Here is a 16,283-nt window from a genome sequence, read left to right on the forward strand (position 1 = left end):
AGCAACCATGCATTCTTTCCTGGAGAAATCTGAAGGGTCACTTGAACGTCTCCACTTCAGAATTATTCCATGGAATTACTCTGAGACACATTTATTGAAGTTGTTCCCTTAACTTCCAGAACACAGGAGCCGGGCTCAGAAGGGATGATCGAGGATTTGGGTGGGGTAGGTTTGTGCTCCAGCAGAGAGGGTCAGGGAATACAGGATGGGAGACACAGTGAAGCACCCTCCTTCCTGCCCATTTACATCCGAAGGTCATTACAGAAAGCTTAGACAAAGGAATTAGTAGAGAGTGGTTCAGATGATACGTGGGGCAGAAAATCATCAGGCAAGATCCCGAGGACCAAGATGCAAGGAACTAAGGGCTTATCCAAAGGCATCAGCAAGGGTGTAGCACAGGGCTAGAGGGCTTGCCTCCAATGAAGGCGGCTCTGGGTTTGATCTCCAATATCCCTAAAACAAAAACAAACCATCATCAAGAGGCTGAGCATCATTTCAGTCATCACTGTGAAGGGTAGGAGAATATGCCACCCCCAAATTTGCCACTTTGGCATATGGATTATCTTCATTTGAAGGCAACTAAAAAGAAGTAGGTACAAGAAAAACTCTCTGGTCCCCTTTCTACCAGGAAGAGCAGGATCACTTACCTCCAGAGACAACCTAGATGATCAACATCCTAGACATAGTACCAGAGGAATGGGATAACAAACTTTGTGAAAACTAGCCCTCATTGCCATTAGTTCCCCCCATATATTTATTTCTCCACAATTTAGGGGCTCCTGAAAGCCCAGAGTCCTTTTCCTTTTTCTTGTCACTCCTCTTTAAAAAAAAAGAATTACTCTGTTGCCAAGATGCAATATAAACTCAAGTTCTAGCTATCCTTCTAGTTACTTCTCTTTGGCTGCTCCCCTGTGTAGGCAGGATGTATATGTTAATAAGGGTTTTTTCTCTTGTTAATCCGTCTTTTGTCAGTTTAGTTCATAGAGGTCCCAGCCCATAAATCTGAAATGGGTAGAGGGAAAATTTTTTCTCTTCCTCTAGTGCAGAATCGTCTTTAAGGAAGTCGTTGTTGTCCTCCATTTATAGTTGTGTAAACAAAGACTCACAGAAGCTAAACGACTTGACCAAACTAGCCTGACCAAGGCCTCGTCACTCCAGAGACACTGGACATAAGCACAGAAGAGAACTTCCCAGCTCACCATGGTGGCCTGTGGCCAGCCAGTGCCAAGCCCTGCATGCTGTTCCTGGACCTCTCTTTGGCTCTTGGCAATTTCCTATTTCCTCCTCAAAGCACTGCAAGCTTCCTGTCCCCATTCCCCTGCCCCCCATCCCTCCATGCACCTTCTGCCTCTCCTTGTGAGCATCCTGGGCAGGATTACCTTCCTCTGGTAATCTCTTAAGACCTTTGAGATGCAGTTCCCAAGAATCAGCCCTCAGCCTCTTCTTCTCCTCCTACAAACCCTCTGCAGCAACTCCTCTGCTGCCCAGGCCTCAAACACTGCTCACAGGATGACAACTCATGAAGTTTCCACTTCAAATAGTTTATCTACCTCCAGTTCCATAGTGCTCAAATTTGTAAGCAAGAATGTGTAAAGTAGAATCTTTGGACCAGAAGCCTAAGCATCACCAGAGGGTTCATTACAAGTGTGGAATCCCAAGTGCTACCAAGACCTTCTGCATCAGAATCTGCATTTAATCAGACCTCACAGACAATCTGCAGGCACATAAACATTTGAGAAACACTGTCCAAGACCAGAAGTTCTCTATATAGTTCCTCTATTGGCAATGTCAGGGCAGCCTGAGAAGTTGTTAGAAATGCAAACTCTTAAGTCCAGAAATCTTTACTGAAGACGGTCTTCCACGTGATTTGGATACATATTTAATTTTGGAAATCAGGGTTGTGGAGTGAGTTCTTCAATGTGGCTAACAGCGCAATTACCTGGGCAGTTTTTAAACTGAAAAATGCTTCGTCCGTCTCCAGTGTCCAACTTTGATGGGTCTGGGATTCAGCATAAACATTGAAATGCAAAATCATCATCATAATCATCATCATCATCATCATCATCATCATCATCATCTTTCCAAGCAATTCTTTTTTTTAGTACCTGGGATTGAACCCAGGGGTGCTTAACCACTGAGCCACATCCCCAGCCATTTTTTTGTATTTTTTAGAGACAGGGTCTCACTGAGTTGCTTAGGCTTCTCTAAATTGCTGAGGCTGGCTTTGCACTGAGATCCTCCTGCTTGGCCTCTCCAGTGGCTGGGATTATATGCATGAGTGACCACACCCAGCTTCCCAGGTAATCCTAAGGGACAGTAGTTAGACGGCCCTGGCTCCTACTGTTCTCACACTACAAACACTTTGCAAATGATGGGACCCTGGTGCAACTGCCCCAACCCTGTTCACAAGCTGACAACTCATTCAATTAGGTCTCCAGCTGCCTCCAGCCCCATAGTTCTCAGGTTGGTATCTGGCTGTCCTTCAATCATTTCAAATACCAAAGTAGAACCCACCATTTCTATCCTGAAGTACCCAACTACTTCAAAAACCTGTAGGGACTTCTTCAGGAAGGGACACTTTGTTTTCAAAACATGGCTACTGTATTTTGTTTCCTTTCAGATCTCAACAACCCAACCCTATGACTTCAGAACAAGCATCATCCACCACCTGGACTTAACACCAGCACATCCTCTCTATAGGGAAAGATAATCTGTGTTTCATAAACTGAATGCAGCTTTGCTCTTGACATGAGATTTGGTCAGTAAACCCTTCACTCCACATACCTACCTCCCACTATCCTGAGTGAAATTTTTCTTGACTTATCAGATAAAGATAGCAGGGAGGGAGGGAAAGGAAATCCTTCTAGAACTGGGGTCAGGAACTGTTAGGAATGAAGTTGGTTGCCTAGCAACAATGTCCTTTTCCTCTCCTCCCCCTAGATAACAATTTGTGATATTTTGTTCCTCCCTCTCTTCTCTTAGGGCTGTTCTAAGTGTTAATTTTAACTAGATTTTATCCACATAAAACTGGAAATGGGGAATGAACACATCATTGAACATGAAATTTGCATATCATAGAGAAATGCACAATCCTTCAAATCAAGATGTCTTTGTCTGGCCATTATTTATTTAACAGATACTCATTGATTGTCAACAAAATGCCTGATACTCAACAAAGTATTGTATTAGAAAATCTTCTACAGGTAGGTTTAAAAAGAGAAGTGAGTCCCTTGAATCCAAGAAGATCTAAGAGTTGGCTGAGGGATCACACATCAAAGTTCTAATTTTAAGACTATTATATATGGGCTGGTGCACATAATATCAATAGATCAAAAATCAATCATATTACTCTATATCAGCAGTACACATCTGAAAAATACCATTTACAATAGCAAAGCCAGGAACTATGAAGGAACTAAACTAATAGTGTTTAATGAGCTCTCTATAAAAAATATTTTAAGAAATCTAAAGAAATGGAGGCATCTACCATATTTATGGAAGGGAAGATTCAAAATCTTAAAGAAGTTGGGCTGGTGGGACAGCTCTGTGGTAGAGTACTTGCTTAGCATACCCAAGGCTCTGGGTTCAATCTACAGGATCCAAAAACAACAACAACAACAAAAAATTTTTAAAGAAGATAATTCTCCCTAAAATCATCTTCGAATCCAATAGGATTTAGGTAAAACATCCCAATGGATATTTTGAAGATCGTCATAAACTGATTCTAAAAATTATAAAGAAAAGTAAATAACAAATAATAGCCATGGAAATTTTGGGAGGGAGGGGTACTGGGGATTGAACCCATGGGTGTTAACCATTGGGCCACATCCTCTGCCCTTTTTTTATATTTTATTAGAGACAGGGTCTCGCTGACTTGCTCAGTGCCTTGCTAAGTTGCTGAGACTGACTTTGAACTCGTGATCCTCCACCCTCAGCCTCCTGAGCCACTGGGATTACAGGAGCGCACCATTGTGCTCAGCTAGCCATGATAATTTTAAATACAAAGTACATGGCAGGAGGCCTGTCCAGATATTAGGATTTTTTATGAAGCTACAGGGATTTGGCAATGTGATGTTGGTGCAAGAATGGAAAAGTAGACCACTAGAACAGACATATGCACACAGGAATCTTGATTCATAACAGAGGTAGAATTACCATCAGCAGAGAAAAGGTTTAGTAAACAATGCTGAGAAACTGGCTCTTCATGGGAAAAAAAAGATAAATCTCATCCTCTTGTCATACCACAAACAAAACTGGATTCCAGGCGCTGGGGATGTGGCTCAAGTGGTAGCGTGCTCGCCTGGCATGCGTGCGGCCCGGGTTCGATCCTCAGCACCACATACAAACAAAGATGTTGTGTCCGCCGAAAAACTAAAAAATGAATATTAAAATATTCTCTCTCTCTCTCTCTTTAAAAAAAAATTTAAAAAAAACTGGATTCCAGGTAGCTTAAATAATTAAAGACTTTAAAAGACCTCTGAAGAATATGCACGAGATTTTGTGTGTGTGTGTGTGTCTGGGAATTGAACCTAGGGTCTCATACATGCTAAGCAAATGTTTTCCCACTGAGCTACATCCCCAGCCCGCTTTTTATTTTATTTTGACACAGAGTCTCACTAAGTTGCTGAGACTGGTTTGGAACTTGTTAATCCTCCTGCCTTGGCCTCCCAAGTAGCTAGAATTATAGGCATATGCCACCCACATCTGGTTTATAGGAGAATATCTTTATATGCTTGGGGGAGGAAATAATTTCTTTTTAAAAAATTTTTTAGGTATAGATGGACACAACACAATGCCTTTATTATTTTTTTTTATGTGGTGCTGAGGATCGAACCCGGGTCCCCCCTGTGCTAGGTGAGCGCTCTACTGCTGAGCCACAATCCCAGCCCCAGGAAATAATTTCTTAAGACTCAAAAACACAAACAGTAATGGAAAAGATCAATACATTTGTTAAAGGAAAATTTTCAAAAAAGAGAGATGCTTATAACATAAAATTAACGTGTGCTAAAATTTTTATTTACCTCATCTTGAAGGGATGTTTTATCCATTTGTGTTGCTATAACAAAATACCCAGACTGGGTAATTTTTAAAGAATAAAAATTCATATTTTTACTTTTCAGGAAGCAGGGAAGTCCAAAAATCAAGGCATGGGCAGTTTGCTTCTCTGCTGAGGGTCTAAAACCTGCTTCCAAGATGGCACCCTGAACACTAACTGTATCCACACAAGGCAGAGAAGGCTGAAGGGGAAAAGGGAAAAGCTCCCTCTGTCAAGCCCTTTTAGAAGGGCACCTCACCCCATTCATAAAGGAAGAGCCCTTGTGGCCTAATCATCTATTAAAGGCCCCAAATTTTAATAGGGTCACACTGGCAACACCTGAGTTGAGGAGGAAACACATTCACCATAGCAGAAGAAAATCAGGCAGATGTTACCATCGTTCAAAGGAGAAAGCAGAGAACAACATGAAATAAAGGAATGTTGAAGAGAATTTACAAATGGATATAAAACTGGCTCTTTCTGTGGGCAGGTTCTGTGTGTATGTTGGTGGGGCAGATTAAGAGGTGTGAGCAGAGGGAATCAATTCAGCCACCAGCAGACAGAATTTATTTTCAGGTCTAGAGACAAGAATTATTTTGCCTTGTTATCAGTATCTGCCACTGAACAGGTTTAAAATAGCTCAAAGACGATAAACACTCAACTTGAGGAATCTGAACAGTATGTGCTAAACAATTCATGGCTTTCTATTAGAGACCCCAGTACTCTGCTTTTGTTTATTCCAACTTTTCTTACATATTTGATTGCATTTTAAAAGCTTTATGGGGCGGGGGCTGGGGTTGTGGCTCAGTGGTAGAGCACTTGCCTAGCATGCATGAGGCACTGGTTTTGATCCTCAGCACCACATATAAATAAACAAATAAAATAAAGGCATGTTGTCCATCTACAACTACAATTTTTTTTTTAAACTTTGTCCACCAAAAGACATTATCAACAAAGTGAAATAATAAACTATAGACTAGGGAAAGCTTTTTGCAGAGTCTATAACAATAAAATACTAGTATTTAAAATAGATAATGAATCTCTAAAAGTCAATAAAGAGACATACAACACTCAGTAGATATGCAGAGTAGATATGCAAGCGATATGCAGAGGCAATTCAGAAAAGAGAAACTCAGTGCTTGCTAGCACTGTAAAGCTCTGAGTTCAACCCACAGTATTGTAATCAGTCAGTCAATCAATCAATAAAAGAGAAGCTTATGAATGTCATTAAATATATGCAAAGATGATCGATCCCATCATAAGAAGAGAAATGCAAATTAAACCTACAGTGACATAGCATTTCATTTTCATAAAAAAATGAGTCTGGCAATTACAAATATTGAGAACAACATCAAACAAACTACTATAAATTGGTACAACCCATTTTGGGAAGCAAGTTGGTTATTTCTAGCAAAATTGAAAACATTCACGCCCTCGATCCAAGTCATTAATTTCCTGGGAATTCTTCTACAAACAGAGAAACCAGCAAGAGTATTTTTACAGTGTTGTCTATAATAGCACAATATTGGGAACCCAGGTATAAAAACCAATAAACCAATAAAAAAAGAACAATTAGAAAAAAATATTGGAAACCATCTGTTTTAGTCAGCTTTTTCACAGCTGTGACTAAAGGATCTGAGCAGAACAAGTATATGGAGGACAAGTTATTTAAGGGCTCACAGTTTCAGAGGTCTCAATCCATAGACAGCTGGCTCCATTCCTTGGGGCTGAAGGTGCGGCAGAACATCATGGTGGAAGGAAGTGGCGGAGGGAAACAGCTCACATGATGAGCAAGACAAAGAGAGAGAGTTCACTCTCCAGATACAAATATATACCCCATGGCCGTGCCCCCAGTGAAAAGATTTCCTCCAGCCACAACCCACCTGCCTCTAGTTACCATGCAGTTAATTCCATCAGGGATTAATTCACTAATTAGGTTAAGGCTAGAACATAATCATTTCTTTTCCAAATCTTCTTGCATTGTCTCACACGTGTTTTGGGGGGACACCACATCTAAACCATAACACCACCTAAATATCCATCAACAGGGGAACAAATAAATTGTGATCCAGTCATACAAAGGAGTACTACACAGCAGTTAACAATGAGTGAAACAGAACTGTATTTATCAACACCCAAACACAATGTCAAATGAAAAAACAAATTAATGTTATTCTTTATATCAAGTCTTAAAACATGCCTGGAAATAAGAAATATTTTTAGGATAGTGGCAACTTTTGGGAATGGAGGAAGGGAAGGAGTATGGGATCAGGCAGTTTTTAACAGATGTTTTATTTGTTAAGCTATGAGCCTGGAGATACATGTTTATTGTAGTGTTCTCTAAATTTGTGTATATTTGAAGTAAATAATAATTTCTTTTTTTTTGGTACTGGGTATTGAACTCAGGAGCACTTAACCACTGAGCCACATCCCTAGCCGCCCCCCCACCCCCCTTTTTTTTATTTTGAGACAGGTCTTGCTAAGTTGCTTAGGGCCTCACTAATTTGCTGAGTCTGGCTTTGAACTGTGATCCTCCTGCCTCAGCCTCCTCAGTCACTGGGATTACAGGTGTGCATCACCATGCCAGGAATAATTTCTTAAGTATTTGCAGCTAGATTATATTTGGTGTAAATAGATTGTAGCTCCAAGGACAAATCAAAGCCTCCTTTTCCCCTGTTCTGTTAATTTCCCTCAGGAACAATGTTCCCCTTAACCCCCAGGCCAAACTTTGCTTCTTAGGGAACTCAGGAAGTAAACTCTAGATTCTTGTCCCTTTTAAGGGTCCTTGCAGAGAAGGACAAGAGAAAACTCTTTGTCCAGAACATCTGTCCTCTTTCAAATGGACTACACTGGTCTCCTAGGAACCAGATGTGAGAAGTCTAGGAAAAAAGAGAAAAAGTACTTCAACGTGAAGGGAAGCCCTTCCTCCCCCTACCCCCCTGCTGTGCTTCAAGCATAGCAAGATGGAGCCAGGGAGAGATTCCAGAACGGGGGCTCCTGCCCACTACTGGGAAGACCAACTCTAACACCCTTTCCCTGGCCAATGCAAATCTTGGTCAGTCACACACACACACACACACACACACACACACACACAGCTCAGGAATTTAAATTCTTATGGCAAAAATGTCAAAGTCTAGGATAAAATATCTCAAGAAAATATTATGAGTTTGTGGGTACTTGTAGGGGACATTTATCCTGTCCACCATCCTGAACCCTTTCCTAATTTAAAGGACTCACCATTTGCAATGTAGAAGCTCAAAATTCTTCACTGTCATATTTTTAGCCACTCTTGTCCCCAAGACAAATCACATGACCTTGATTCTGCCAGGTGACACACCTTTGCCTCACTTGGTTTGGGGAGCCAGTGACACAGAGAAGCAGAGACCTAAAACTTTTCAGGCTGGTTGGCATCTCCAGGCTCCCAGGGCAGCATCTGGCTCTGCTGATCTTGGTAAACTTTGCTGAGTGTTGCTTAAGGCTTTGGGGGTGCAACCCCCACAGCTCTGCAGTAACAACAGCTTCCCCACTTGACCTGGTCTGTGGGTTGGTGCTGGGTACAATTCTTTGTTGGGTAGCCTGAGCCTACAATTTCAGGCCTCCAAATAATTGTGGAAGGTTCTTTTTTTTTTTTTTTTTTTTTTTGCTTAAATGAGCCAAAGTCAGTTTCTGTTGCTTGCAGTTTGAAATCCTGAGTGATACAGCCTGACAACACAGCCTTGCAATCAAGATGGAAAAAGGGGCAGAATCACACAGAGAAACTGACAGATGCCATGGTTAGAATGGGAGACTGAAAACCCCCCTTTTTTCCAACCGGTTGCAGTGGTGCACTCCTGGAATCCCAGCACTTTGGGAGGCCGAGGTAGGCGGATTGCGAGTTCAAAGCCAGCCTCAGCAACTGTGAGGTGCTAAGCAACTCAGTGAGACTCCATCTCTAAATAAAATACAAAAAAGAGCTGGGGATGTGGCTTTGGGGCGATACCAAAGTGCCCCTGAATTTAATCCCCTATATCTGCCCCCTGCCCCCCAAAAAAGAAAAATCCCCTTTTTGGGAGAGCACTGGAGGAGAAAGAGAGGGAGAGACAGGAAGGGAGAGGAACAGCGGAAAGAAATTAACCAAACTATGTCATGTGCAAGTATGAACACATCCATCACAGTGGATTCCACTTTTATGTATAACTACAATGTATCAATTAAAAATAAAACAATTTTTAAAATAGAAAATAAAAATAAAATTCAACTTTTTGGAAACTGCTAGATCTGGATAATAAAATATCAAAAAAGATATGGACAAGGAGATTAAAAAGTCTTAATAGTTGTAGATATAAATAGAACTCTGGGGCTGGGGGTTGTGGCTCAGTGGTAGAGCTCTTGCCTAGCATGTGTGAGGCACTGGGTTCGATTCTCAGCAACACATAAAAAATAAGCAAATAAAATAAAGCCATTGTTCCCATATATAACTAATAAAAATATTTTAAAATATAGCACTAAATATAGAACTAAATCATTTGACAAATATTTAATGATCACATGCTATGTGCTTGGCACTGTTCCAGATGTTTGGGATACATAGTGAACAGAACAAAAATTCCATTGCTCCTTTCCCCTGCCCCTTGCATCTACCTGCTGCTCTCAGTCTGGATCACATCTCCTCCCACGAGGCTGCAGAGAAGCTCTCCTCTCCTGTTCAGCAGCTTTCCCCATCCTCTGCAGAGTGGGCTTATCAAACCACCTCCCCACCCGAAGAAAGCGTCTTCCTGGACGGAATTCTTACACCACAGCTAAGAGCTTAAAATTGTCTTCATATTGTTTTTGCAGGGAATTATTTTTAAGATAACTTTTATCTGGTGACTGCTAATGGGTATGGCATTTCTTTCAGGCGTGATAAAAATATTCTAGAATTAGTGGGGTTGGTTGCACAACTTTGTGAGCGGGCTAAAACCACTTTAAAAGGGTCAGTTTTCTGGTATGTGAATCACATCTCAGAAACAAAAAAGAATAGATTCAGCAATTAGCTCAACGCCTGGCTGTAATAAGTGTTCTGTAAGTGGTTGTTGTTTTTTAAAAAATGCTCTCTAGCTCTATCAATCATCTGTCCTTAAAAAAGAAAACACTTGGAGATTGTATAATTTTCTTACAATCTTTTTCCATCCACCACCTACCAACAAAATCTGGAGGGATTCTAATGCTAATGTTCCGTCTTCCATATGCACCATTCTGATTCTGGATTCGACTTTGTGTGTTGGGAATTAAAGGCCTAATCCTATTCCTTTTGATGAAAACTCTTGGGGGTTGATTGTGTTGAGTCTCAGAAAATGATGCCCCAAAGTAAGGCCCTACATGCCTCAAAAAGCAAAAATCTCTCTCTGATCTTCTCCTGTCCCCTCCCCCCCCCGCCCGTGTCCTGTTTCCTTTTGTCTTCCCCAAACCAGCCACATATGCTAGAATTTCTCTTTCTCAAGATGGGTCATAGAAAATAGCTCGGCACATTTATTGATTGGATTATTTGGGTTTTGGTTTTTTTGGTGTTTAGCTTTTTGAGTTCTTTATACACCGTAGTGATTAGTGCTCTATCTGATGTGTGAGGGGTAAAGATTTGCTCCCAAGATGTAGGCTCTCAGATTGTTCACCTCACAGATTGTTTCTTTTGCTGAGAAGATATTTTTAGTTTGAGTTCATCCCATTTATTGATTCTTAATTTTAATTCTTGTGCCACAGGAGTCTTATTAAGGAAGTTGGGGCCTAATCTCACATGATGGAGATTAGGGCCTACTTTTTCTTCTATTAAACACAGGGTCTCTGGTTGTATTCCTAAGTCCTTGATCCATTTTGAGTTGAGTTTTGTGCATGGTGAGAGATAGAGATTTAATTTTTTTTCTGCATATGGATTTCCAGTTTTCCCAGCACCATTTGTTGAAGAGGCTATCTTTTCTTCAATGCATGTTTTTGGCACCTTTGTCTAATATAAAATAATTGTAATTTTGTGGGTTCATCTCTGTGTCCTCTATTCTGTACCATTGGTCTACCAGTCTGTTTTGATACTAATACCATGCTGTTTTTGTTACTGTTGCTCTGTAGTAGAGTTTAAGGTCTGGTATAGTAATGCCAGCTGCTTCACTCTTCTTACTAAGGATTGCTTTAGCTATTCTGGGTCTCTTATTTTTCCAGATGAATTTCATTATTGTTTTTTCTATTTCTATGAGGAATGTCATTGGAATTTTGATCAAAAACAAATAACCAATCAATAAATGCGCTAAGGACCTGAAGAGACACTTTTCAGAAGATGATGTACAATCAATCAACAAATACATGGAAAAATGTTCATCATCACTAGCAATTAGAAGAATGCAAATCAAAACCACACTAAGATTTTATCTCACTCCAGTCAGAATGGCAGCTATTATGTATAACAAACAACAATAAGTATTGGCGAGGATGTAGAGAAAAAGGTACATTCATTCACTGCTGGTGGGGCTGCAAAGTGGTGCAGCCAATATGGAAAAGCAGTATGGAGATTTCTTAGAAAATTGGGAATGGAACCACCATTTGACTCAGCTGTCTCTCTTCTTGGTCTATACCCAAAGGACTTAAAAACAGCATACTACAGGGACACAGCCACATCGATGTTTATAGCAGCACAATTCATAATAGACAAACTGTGGAACCAACCTAGATGCTCTTCAGTAGAGGAATGGAGAAAAAAAAATGTGGCATATATACACAATGGAATATTACTCAGCAATAAAAGAGAATAAAATTATGGCATTTGCAGGTAAATGGATGGAGTTGGAGAGGATAATGCTAAATGAAGTTAGCCAATCCCCCCAAAACAAATGCCGAATGTTTTCTCTAAAGAGATTGATTCATAGTGGAGTAGGGAGGGGAAGCATGGGAGGAATTGATGAATTCTAGATAGAGAAGAGGGGTGGGAGGTAAAGGGAGGGGGCAGGGGGTTGAATGTGATGATCATTATTATCAAAAGTACATGTATAAGGACACAAATTGGTGTGAATATACTATATATACAACCAGAGATATTAAAAATTGTGCTCTGTATTTTTGTAATAAGAATTGTAATGCACTCTGCTGTCATACATAAATTTTAAAAAATAGGGCTTCTCCTCCAAAGCCAGCCATAAAGCCTAGAAAATTACTCTAACTTTCCCCTACCTTTCTATTTAGGAGCTGGCCATAAAGACATTCTCTGACCTACTTCATCTGATAGTAGGCCACAAGATTCTTATTCCAGAGGGTCCTGTCCTATACCCAGGAGAAAGGAATGCCACACACAAACAGTCAAGAATCCAGACAGGCCTTGCTACATTTCCCCACTGGATCTATTGTTTTTTTAGGCCACATTCTTTCTATCCAATCACATTTTTTACACAGTAATCCATGTTTCATTAAATAAATGTATAAAAATAGGTAGATTTTTTAGTTGGATATTGTGGCACATGTCTGTAATCCCAGTGGTTTAGGAGACTGAGGCAGGAGGATTGAAAGTTTAAAGCTAACCTCAGTCATTTAGCAAGGCCCTAAACAATTTAGTGAGACCGTCTCTCAAATACTAAAAAAGGGCCTGGGGATGTGGCTCAATTGTTAAGCACCCTGAGTTTGATCCCTTGTATCAAAAAAAAAATGTTCTATGTCTTTGAATTTTTGTTTCTGAAGTCTGCCATGCATGTAAAATAAATTTGTCCTGCTTTTCTCTTGTTAACCTGTCTCTGTTATAGGAATATTGGCCATGATCCTTGCAATGAGAAGGAAAGGTATCACATCCCTAGATTATTTGTGCTGTGTTTTAGTCAGTTTTTTTCTTTGCTGTGACCAAAAGACCTGATGAGAACAGGTTAGAGGGGTACAAGTTTATTTTGGCTCATGGTTTCACAGTTTCAGCTCTGGTCACTGACATCGTAGCTGTGGACCAAAGGTGAGGCAGAACATCATGATGGAAGCCTGCAACAGAGGAAGCAGATCAAGACCTGACAACTGACAAACAGAAAGAGCTCTGCTTACCAGAGACAAAATATAACCCCCAAAGGCATACCCCAAATGACCTACTTCCTCCAACCACACCCTGCCTGTGTATAGTTACCACTCAGTGAATTTACAACAGTGGCTTAATCCACTGACTAAGTTTCTCACCTCAAAATCTAATCATTTCACCTCTGAAAATTCTTGCATTATCTCAGGCATGAGTTTTTTTTTTAATTTTTATTTATTTATTTTTAATTAGGTATATATGACAGCAGAATGCATTTTGATTCATTGTACACAATTGCAGCACAACTTTTCATTTCTCTGATTGTACACAATGTACCATTGCACCATATGTGCAGTCATACATGTACCTAGGGTAATGATGTCCATCACACATGAGTTTTTGAGGGACAGCTCATACCTAAACCATAACATTTCATCCCTGGCCCCCAAAAGCTCATGCCCATTTCACAATGCAAAATACAATTAATCCCTTTTCATGGGTCCCCATAGTCCTAATAGTTCCAGCATTGCCCCAAAGTCCAAGTCCAAAATCTCATCTGAGACTAAAGGCAAACTCTTAGCTGTAAGAGTTACATATATCCCATATATAATGGCACACAGTAAACATTTCCCTTTCACAAGGGAGAAATAGGGACACTGAAAGAAGGGAGGGGACCAAAGCTAAACCAAAACCCAGCTGGGCAAACAAGTTCTATAACTCCACATTTAGCATCTGGGGCACATGACATCATGTTATTCTCTCCAAAGGGCTTGTGTAGCTCAGCCTTATGGCCTGGCTGGTTGAAACCTGCATGTATCTTTCTTGACTTGTCTTGGCTCAATTCCTGCAGCTTTCCTCAGCATACATTCCATGTTACTGGCATTTATTGATCTTGGTGGTCTCCATGCAGCATTAGCTTCCTTCTTACATCTTCATGCGTCATTATCCTTCAGAGGCTGCGTGCAGAGATTCCAAATCTGCTAAACTTTGCTTGGCCTCCCAGGCCTTCCTTTCAAATCTCAGTGGAGACCTCCATGGACCCCCTGCAGGATGGCAGCATCCTGCATTCCTAAAGACCAGCACCATGTGGTTAATGCCAAGATCTGCTGTTATCTTGAGCAATAGTCAAGCACCCTTGATCCATGGATGAAAGAGCCCCTGAGTGCCTGGGCAGCTGTGCCCAGTGAAACAATTTCCTAGAACCACCCCCTCATAAAAGCTGGTCTCTTCTCAAAGGAATTTTTACTTTTATGCCTTAGAGCCCGAGATGGAAATGGCTTTGTCAATTCCTGAGATGTATTCAAGCCATCTTTCCTCTTGGCTCTGTTCAAAGTACTTAGCATCTCTTCAGTCACTATAATCTCTTTAACAATTATTCAATTAGTAAAGAGAACAATTATTCAATTTTTCCTTAGCCCCAGTTTTACTCACAATTTCCTAGCCAAACTGTAAGTTTTTAAAATTTTTCTGCTTTGCATCTTATTCCTGATTACCATAGTAAACTTGTCTAAAACCCACAAGTGATATCCATACAGCCACCTGAATGCTGTTCTGCTTTAAAATTTCCTCTGCCAGATTAACTAGCCCATCATCTTTAAATTTGGCCTCACAGAAAGTCTCAGGACATGGGAAAAATGCAGACAACTTCTTTGAAACATGAATGGCCTCCAGACCAATTTCCTAGAGAATCCTTCTTCTGCTCTGAAATCTCATGAGCCTAGTCTTTACTGTCTGCAGTCCTACTTGCATTGTGGGTTTCTGAACTTTCACAAGAATTTCCCATTAAGTCCTGCTTACAATATTCCAAAGCTTTTCCAGTCAGTGTCTCCAACTTTTCCAAATTCCTCTGTCAAACCATTTCCCAATGCTTCCAAACCACCTGGTCAGGCTAGTCACAGTAATGACCCTACTTCTCAGGGTCCCAATTTCTGATTGTGTCAGCTTTGCTTCACTGTGACCAAGAGACCTGACAAGAAAATCTTAGAGGAGGAAAAATTTATTTGGGATTCACCCACAACCTTACTGCTACATTACCATCAGTCCATTTATCATTGTTTCTCTTAATACATCATGTTTGACTTTGAACAGAAAGTTACAAGGCATACTAAATGCAAAACATATAGCTTTAAGAGACCAGAAAAGCTGGAGGTGGTGGCACATGTCTGTAATCCCAGCAGCTTGGGAGACTGAGACAGGAGAATTACGAGTTCAAAGCCAGCCTCAGCAAAAGTGAGGTTCTAAGCAACTCAGTGAGACCCTGTCTCTAAATAAAATACAAAATAGGGCTGGGGATGTGACTCAGTTTTCAAGTGCCCCAGAGTTCAATCCCCCAAGAAAAGAGACTATAAAAGCATCAGAACAAGTCAGATATGGAATAAATGTTGGAATTATCAGACAAGAAACTTTAAGGACTATGAATAATATGCTAAGGGCTTTATTGGAGAAAGCAGATAGCATGCAAACACTGATGAATAATGTAAGCAGAGAGGCAGAAATATTAAGAAAGAATAAAAAAGAAACACTAGGGTTAAAAAATACACTATTAACAGATATGAAGAATGCCTTTAATATGCTCATTAGTAGTTTAAACATGGCCGACGAAAGAACTGCTAAGCTTGAGGATTTAATGATGGAAATTTCCCATTTTTTCTTTTTAATTTTTTTTCTTATTTATTTATTTATGTTTTTACTCTTCTCTATATTTTTCTCTCATTTATCTGTTTCCCTGGATTCTATTTCTCTCCTTTCTCCTGCACACAACCAAATTCTATTGATTCCTCTTTCACTGTTCCTATGATCTAATACTTCTATCTTCTTCCCCACTACCCATAAATATCACATCCTACACAACCCTTGTTCTCTCTTTGTCTACCATTAGAAATTGGCAAACCTATTGTTTATATTGTAGACAATAATTGAACACATCATTTCTGTTTATTGCAACAAAACTGTGAATGTCTTAATAGGAGCTATTTAGTTTAAGGCTGCATATTGTTTGCAGTGGGTGCTGTTAATACTGATCTCCCCCTTAAAGGCAAAGTATTGGAAACCTGCAGAGATACTATAAGTCTATAGGGTAGAAACTGTAATACCTTGAATCTGAACTGCTAGAGGGGAAGACACATGAACAACATGAAAAAACAAAGGAAGAAAGTGCCCCCAAACAAACCAAGATGCTACAATTATAAAATCCATTGGCAACACAGAAGAAGAAATGTCAGAGAAGGAGTTCAGAATGTACATAAATAAATTGATCTGTGAAGT

The sequence above is a fragment of the Marmota monax genome, unplaced genomic scaffold (assembly GCF_021218885.2).
Source record: "Marmota monax isolate L192 unplaced genomic scaffold, Marmota_monax_Labrador192_F-V1.1 WCK01_AAM20220418_F8-fsc00126, whole genome shotgun sequence".
In the NCBI taxonomy this organism is placed as follows: domain Eukaryota; kingdom Metazoa; phylum Chordata; class Mammalia; order Rodentia; family Sciuridae; genus Marmota; species Marmota monax.